Source organism: Perca flavescens, chromosome 5 (assembly GCF_004354835.1).
Source record: "Perca flavescens isolate YP-PL-M2 chromosome 5, PFLA_1.0, whole genome shotgun sequence".
Taxonomy (NCBI): domain Eukaryota; kingdom Metazoa; phylum Chordata; class Actinopteri; order Perciformes; family Percidae; genus Perca; species Perca flavescens.
In genome coordinates, this window is record NC_041335.1 from 11,207,581 (window position 1) to 11,216,401 (window position 8,821).

Below are 8,821 nucleotides of genomic sequence, written 5' to 3' on the forward strand. Positions count from 1 at the left end.
AAATATGCTACTCGCTTTCCACTCTCCTGTCTTTGTATGGAGCTGATGGCCAGGGAGGCAAATAGCTTAGCTTAGCTTAGCTTAGTATAAAGACTGGAGGCATGGTAACCAGCTAGCAAGGCTCCGTCCAAAGTATAGCAGTCACTAGCGGAGACTTTAGAGAGTCAATGCCGTTCGCCAAGAAAACGTTATCAGCACAAAACTACACATAAAACCACAACTACTCTTTTTTACATTTCTACTTGTGCACAGATTAAACAAATGATATGCCGATGCCCAGCTTTATGCAAATGAATCCGTTGAACGTGATGCGACTATCCAGTAGAAGAAGAGCACAGAGGAGACGGGGAGAACGTGGGATCCTTTTTCTGCTAGACGTTGCAAAAATGCTGTAAATTGAGGAACGCCCATCAAGGTACAAATAAGGGGAGGCGTCGCGACACCACGCGTCAGTCATGTCGTAAAAGTGGATCTGAAATCCATGGCGCACAGAAGGCGGGACGCACGGATCCATCTCCCCAGGAATAAACGCTGTGCCGGGTGGGAAAACTCATGTGATGCGTAATTGATCCCGTGGATGATTTGTAGGCTATTAAGTGAACAATGTGTACCCGGTCCACTGTCTTGACTGTCTTAATTCTGCACATATTTCTGTTACTGTAGTCCTATTTACTATTTCATTATTTGATCCATGCGTGGCGCAGCGAATCCGTGCGCAGAGTCACCTGCTGCGGAGACGCTGGCCTCACCAACCTTTCCTCCTCTGAGTCGGATCTCCCTCGCGCTGGACTCAGTTTCAATGAGCCTACTAACACTTAGAAAATAAATGGCATTACATCAGTGAGTTCAAACTGCTTATTGTGCGTAATTTGGACTGACACTGAGATGCATGTTGCTCTGTAACTGGTGTGGCGCTGCCACTTTTCTCTTGATTTCCACTTCGACATTAGACATTTTTTTGCGTGAAAGAGACGTTACATTTAGCATATATCATCACAGGTAACAAGCTAACCATTGCAAAGTGTTGTGCTAATGCTGGGAACATGCAAATTGTATCTTTATAGTTGTATCCATATGATGTGACAGACTTAGGTTAATATTTCACCAGGTCCGAGGGCTAGATGGATGTGTTAAGTAGACCCCATAAAGTTATCCTACAACTGATACTGATACTGATACTGTATGGATGGTAGCTACAGGACATGCTTTGAATTCATAAGATTTAATAATACAGTGTTAGGGACAGATCAGATGGCCAGAAACTTGAGACTTGACTTGGACTTGCGGCAAAAGACTTGAGACTTGACTTAAATTGCCCCTCACAGACTTGAGACTTGACTTGGACTCGAGCTCAAAGACTTGAGACTTGACTTGGACTTGCAAAAAATGACTTGTGAACATCTCTGTGTATAACTTATACTTTTAATGGCTGATCTGAGTTAACAGTGTACTTTTATAGAATAATAAAAAAAAATCATTCCTAATGCTGAAATGTGTAACCCTCTTCAAAAGTGATATAAGAATAGCTTCTACATGCAATAATTGTTATTATGTTGTACTTTTCCACATGCAAGTACCAGATTTCAAATTGTGAAAATATGCTTCTTATGTTGAATGTAATTATCTTCTTTTTTGAAGTCTCTGAATATGAGAGGCTTTACTGAAAGACTCAGCCCATTTCTTCTCTTCAGACAAGTTTCCCTCGTTCCCACAGTAATTCTGTCTCCTCTGGGCGGAGAGGACACATCTGCTGCAGCCATGCAGACGCATTGCTGATGATAACTGCAGGTAAACTCGCTTATTACTGCACTAAAAATGAAGGGCTGCGGCTGCCAACTGGGACAACAAGCGTACACACCGCACACTTGTTTCAACAGTTTTGATAAACAAGGCGTAAATGCTTCAACAGGACGGCATATTGAAGATCTGTGGAAGTATATAAACAGTGGATTTGAGGGTGATGTGATGTGTGTGCACAGCTGGCACATTCAGTATATTTAGATGTATACATTTGGCAAATTTATCATTGCAATGAACAGATCTAGGACTGAAGGGTGCCTGCTCTGGACTGCTTCAGGTGCTGCCAACATCCCAGAGTGGAATATTTACCTTTCACTCTAAAACTGGGGAAGGGGAAGCCAATATCCAACACCAACCTGTGTATTCAGCAGCTGTTTGCTCAGGTGAATAAGCCATAATTGAGGCCTTTTCTGCTTATTCAGGGGCTTACTGGTAATATTATAGAACTATCTTCCTTTAAAAGCTGTGATTCAGAGTTAACAGCTCACACAAAATAGACCTTACAAAAAAAGTCTGGCTAAAAGTGTGCTGTAGATGTAGGACATATTTGATTGCTCAAGCTCTTTTTCGAGTCTTTATTTGATGCCTAATATAGCATGCAACGTGGACTGTTGATGTGTTGTATTAATAGGTAAACCCCATGTATCATCTGCTGATGCAACATAATGATCTGTTTTTTAAAATAAAAGCTCCTTAATAGCAGTTATAAACTATTTTACTGAACCACTTTACAGGACTTTTTCTTTACAAGTTTTCCTCAATGAGAAGAAATGTCGAGACTGGCCTATGCATCCAAGCGCTAAAAAATAAATCCCACAGAAATAAAGTAGTGTTTTATGGGAACAAGTAGATTCATAACATGCAAGCTGTCAGGGACATTTTCCATTCTAAACATGAGCCACAGAGGAAAGTGCAAATGAGCAACCAAACAGCTGTTAAAGTTTACAGGCCTGCAGCAATTTAGTCATACATTAAAAGAGCAAAAACCTTAAAGAAGTTGTTTACTTGAGGTCATACATGACAGCCCATGCTGTGAGAATAAGACAGACATGGGGGAGAGACAGTGAGGCAGCCACCGTTTCCTATTTGGGATCACAAATGTTCAGACAATGTGAGTAAACTTGTAAAAACATTTAAACACTGAGGTAAAGTTTTTAAATTCCCCAACGAACTAGTGCCAATCAAGACACTGGCATACAATCGTAGACTTACCAAAGAGTGACTTAGGTTTCCTCCCACCTTGGCTCTTTAAATACAGGATACAGACTGAAACTTTTTTTTATAGACATGTGTTTATTTGCCAAAGAAAAGGTCCAAATTGACATAATCTGAACTTAAAACCTGTCTGTGCCACCAGCAGGTCAAAGTTTTCACTTACTTGCTGCATTGGCACAACATTTTGTACCAACATTCATGATCCTCGGAAGATGAAGCCTACTGACTTTGGTGATCCCCTTTCTTTCTCAACATTTGTGGTTTTGAGTAAAATGTCTCAACAACTATTGGATGGATTGCCATGAAATCTGGTACAGACATTTATGTTCCCTTCAGGATGAACTTTTTTTAAGTCCTGCTTTATTGTACCTTTAAGTTGGTTTTAAACTTCACTGCACCTTTAAAAAAAAATGTGTCTGTACTTTCATTTATCTCATTGTATAGGTCTTTTTGTATTTGTTGGTTTGCCTGTAAAGCACTTTGAATGATCTCTGTGTATGATAAGGTGCTATATAAATAACTTGCCCTGCCTTGCATTTTTGTTGGGTGCTATGGTTTAGTGCTAATTAGCAAATAAGCATGTTACATTTAGCTCAAAGCACCACTGTGCCAAAACTAGAGCTGGGTATCGATAAACAACCCAGACCGAAATACCTCAGTACCAAGTAGTACTGAAACTTCTCCAGTCAAATGATACCTGCAGTCGATCCTTAATGGTTTTTGACCTTATATTTTGCCTGGGGGGAACTAACTGATGAATATACTCTGTTCCATTCATGTTTATAGTGTGCATGGAATTTATCACTTTATTATCTTTATAGTTTCTAGATTTTACAGTTCAATTTCTTCAGTGTCTTTATTTTCTATGTCCATATATACCAGGGAGCAAGGCATATAATATGTAAAGAAGGAAACTCGTCCTCTATAAAAAATAAAAAAACGCGAGAAAAAGCGTGACAGATAATAGCGGACAGACTAAATGATAGTCTAAAAATATACATTTATGAACTAATGCTCTTAAATGAAACCATTCATCAATCATTGAATGGTAGGAGTATGACGGTTTCCATTCAGAGCAGAGGTCAGTTAATGTAGATATTTAGGCTGCTTACGCATTCAGTCTTTCTCTCGCTGTTTCAGTACAGCGGCGGTGTTATTTTCTTTTTATTCAAATAATGTGTTTCACATCATCATACTTCCACAAGAAGCTGCTGCTCACTCTGTATAAAGTAGCCTATCTACAATGCGTATTCTCCATTTTGGCATCAGTAAATCTGTGATCGACCTTGCGGTCTTTTGAAGAAATCCGTGGACGCGCATCTATCTGAGTTAGTTCAGCCTGGCTCGACCTAGTCTCTCCTCCTCAGCCTGGCTTGGCCTTTGTGAAACGCACCAAACCAGGATGCACAGATTAGACTAGGTCAAGCCTCGCTTTATCAGTTATCCTGGATTTATATATTCTACTTTTGTGAAACAGGCCCCTGGATAGGGTTTTTTGTGTGTTTTTTTGAACGATGACGAGCCGGAATGAAAACAAGCCAAACTGAAATATGAGTAACGAGGCTATTTTTAAAATGTAAGGAGTAGAAAGTACAGATAATTCCGTGAAAATGTAAGGAGTAGAAGTAAAAAGTATGCTGTAAGATAATTACTCCAGTAAAGTATAGATACCCAAAATTTCTACTTAAGTAAGGTAACGAAGTATTTGTACTTCGTTACTTGACACCTCTGCGACCCATACAGTTTCTGCTGTGAAGTCAACTCCAGCCCAAATAATACCTCATTGTACAGTTTTGTACAATTATTTAATACATATTTTAATAATTTGATTTGATTTCAATATGTATTCGTTGTAAAAATCATTTGGATGCGCAGGAGTGGAGGTGACATTTTATGCAACGGAATGTTTCTGTAGAAAAAAAATGTATCAAACTTACTCTTTTGGTATCGATATCACTTTAAAGGTACTGGTGTCGGTACTGGTATGGTACATTTTTAAACGATGCCCAGACAGCCTCACAGAGGCACTAGCATGGCTGTCGACTCTTAGTCTTAATGTAATAATTTAGGATGGATTTTAGGAAGTGGATTTCACTTTAAAGCAAGTTAGTAGTACTTGTATCTTTTTAGAAAACTTGCATTTAATTGTCATAATTAGTTTCCCTCCACTCTTTCTCTGGCTAGAATAAAAAAAAAGTTGTGCTTTCCATCTCTTATTAGCTGTAATTGAAGCCTCCTGCTCTGAGAAATGTTCTGCATCCGCAAATGCACAGACCTTTGACATAAAATAACACCCTGCTCCTTCCAGACATGCCTAAACATACACTCACAAAACCACACAGGCTTTGGCATGGGCTTGTCTGCATTCATCTGTACGAGTCGTTAGATTGCTGAGTCACAAAAAGCTATAAGCTCTGAACTATAAAGACCTATATAGCTGAGAACATAAACTGTTGGATGCAAATATGGCTGTAAAGTGTACTGCCTCTGCGGTCTTGGCTTTTATGCAGGCGAGGATTCTTGTTCTCAGTCAGAAAAACAGGACAGCAGTTACCGCAGACTGCACCAAGTTCAACACCAACAAATTACAAAAATGTACGTGCTTTACTCATATAGCAGTCATACCCTGTCATGTCTTTCAAAAGTATGTCAGCCTATCTAAACTTGTAGTGCATGGTGTCAGTCTTTAAGTAACTGGCACCCAAGGATATAAGGTACAAAAGACAGAAAAATGTTTGTGCATAAAAAGTGATCCACTATTTGAGCTATTAGGTGACGCTATTCCAGCTCTCCTCTGCTTTCCCTCCCTCTGTTTGTTTGTACAGGTGCACACGCATGATGTATGTGTTACAGCCACTGTGTGACTGAGCACTGACCCACTTCCACCGTTTGGCACGCCGGCACTGCTGCCTCTGTCCTTAGCAGAGAGACCGTGAGGCTGAGTAACAAACAGCCCTCTGTCGTTGGGAAGAAGCTATACTTGAATGTTTGAATGGCTTTAAGTAAGTATCGATAGATTTCTGAAGTCCAAATGTGTATGTATAGTACTGTATGTCCACATGAAACATAGGTACGATTTGAAATTTGCAGACATGCACACAGGCTTCAGAAAGGCCTGTACTGTAAGCGTCCTATAGCACTACTGCTATTTAGATTAACACCTTGGCTCTGCTGCTGACCCAGCACACCACCTTTAACCAAGCATTTAAGAGCAAGAAGTTTTTCAAAACACAGCCAGAGTAATAGGTGGCAGAAACAATTGGCATGGTAACCGTCAGGTTGAGGAGGGCTGATGGGAAAAGGAGAGTAAGGCGCATAGTCTGGAAGGAGCTTAATTAAACCTGAACTTCGGGGTTAGTTTACATGAACTCCTGTGCCAATTCCAGCATATTAAAAGCTGGAGCATCCCAACGCTGACTCCCTTTCTTCAGAGCAGCACTGCTCTGCCTTGTCACTTTTCTGTTCCACGCTTGACTGTTAACCAACATTAAGGAGGCTAAAGACATTGGCACATTTCAACATTTTGAAACAATAACATTATCACGCGGCATGTAGGGCAGAGACAGGGGTTGTGATTGGCAAGATGTGTATATTATGGCAGGGTGCTGGAGAGAACAGACCTCCTGCTTTGAAGGATATACTAAACCTCCTGCCTATTGGCTCTTTGTCTTATTCAAGAGAAGAGAAGACTCATGCACATTTTATTTGCAGCTTTAATACGGTTTGGTTAAAAATTACATAGTACATTTTATTTCTCTGTGCCAAAATCCAAACAGGCCACTAGATGTCTCCTGTCACTGCTTACCAACACACTCAGGCTCAAAGCTTTGCATTCGTCTAGAAGTGCATGATGGGCTTCACTATAGCCCACTTACATTAGCATCACTGCATGCCAAGCATTGCACCTAACGGCCAAAGACAGCAGATATAACTCCACGTGCAGCTAATATATTTGAGAGTTGTGGACTGAATATGAAAGATGCAATCAACTCTGAAACAGGGTTGTCGTCACCATAACGAAAAAAAAAATAATAAGTGTGTCTCATAGTAAAACAGACATTCTGCGCCCCATTAAAAGCAGTGGAAGTTGGATAGAACAGAAACAAGTTTTTATTTTTAAAAGAAAAACAAGAAAAAGAAAAAAAGCCCTGTATAAATTGGCTTCATAGTATTTAGGCTGTCCTTCATTTTCTTTGAGACTGCAGTTTATTTTTTTGTCCATATCTCACTGGGAGCAGGAGCTGTTTGCTGCAGGCAGATACTTTAAGGGCCTATGGGAAGACTTTATGAGCCTTGTGCCACACATTCATCCACACAGAACCACTTCTGGCAACAAAAAGACACTCACAGACTGACACGGCTGATATTGGTTGACGTGGCCGAACGATCACCACAGAGCAAACTAAAACGTGTAGATATAAATGTACATTGCAAACAAAAGCATTCAAAGCATGTGATCTGACCTACTGAGGCACTTATAAGTGAATCAAGTTCAGTTGGCCAGTACACGTCCCTGCCATCTCTTTTCCCAGCTTGGCCATTAAGAGCTGGGAGTGGCGTGTTTCCCTGCCAGCTTTATGTACAGCAGCTCAGACCTCCGTACTGCATCTTAATGGTCTAAATTACAGCACTCCATTTGATGGCTGCCTGGCAGAGAGGGGGTTCCCACACCTGAAAACTGACAGGGCAGCGAGACTGATTGCTGCTGGCAGAGGTTACGCTGCCGCTGCTGGACAGGGAACAGTCATTTCGGCCATTAGCTGTGGAGCTATTCTGTTCACAGACGCAACCGCCGCGGTCGCCCCCTCTCTACTTTCTGGGTGGAGGCCAACCATTTTGGGTGTACGCCTGTTTTCACAGCGCTGAAAAGGAATATTCTGACAAGCTGACATGCCTGTCCAAAAGCAAGTGACAGTTGAGCGTAGGAGAAGGTTTTTTGGGGCGTTAGGTCTCGGGTTGACTCCCTTTGACCTCAAACTGCAGGCGGATGGGAAAGCAGGCACAGCTCCACATCGGGGACTAAACGGACAACTTCACCGAGTGGCTGCGACACTGGGCGGTGGTGAAGGATGAGGCTGCTGCAGTGTATCAAATTTAGCAGTAAAATCGAAATACATGTCAACATTGAAATAAAGTATAAAGTCTCCTTCAAATAAAAGCTCGAGCTTGAAACAACCCAGCTCCTTTTATTTTTTTTGACTTACAGCAGACGTTGCATTTCGTGGGACATGAGTCAACAGACTGGGAGGTCAGTGTAGGGAGGGGAAATGAAAGAGTGGCACTCTTCCCTCCTTTAGCAGCCATCTTTCAGGTGCACATAATACACTATAATGCTTTTTTCTTACATGGTAATTTTTTTTTTTTTTACCAAATTCCTGATCTGCATATGGTTTATTGGTGCAGCAACCAAAAACACTACTAGGTCTGCATCAGATGGAGGTCTGGCCCGTGTTCACTGAAGCATGGGCGAACCCGTCCAAAAGAGGCTCAGGCAAATTGGTGTCAGCTGTTGAGATCCTCACAGATTTGAGGTGCACCACCAAGAACTGATTTCAGTCTGTTTTTTTTTTTTTTTCTTCAATGTTTCTTGGGATGAAGTAGTATTGCTTCAGTTTCAGAAACAACAGTGAACACAATACAATGTGTTCACTGTTGTTTCTATTTTGCACTTGAGTACCCATTTTTGTTGTTGCAAGTCTGTGAGCAAAGTAAAGGGCTTGCTGGAGGCTGCTGGAGCACAGATTGTGTGTCTGCTGGGGCTAGGAGCAGGGCTTCTTCCTGTCTCTCGCAGGATGTGGGGTATCCT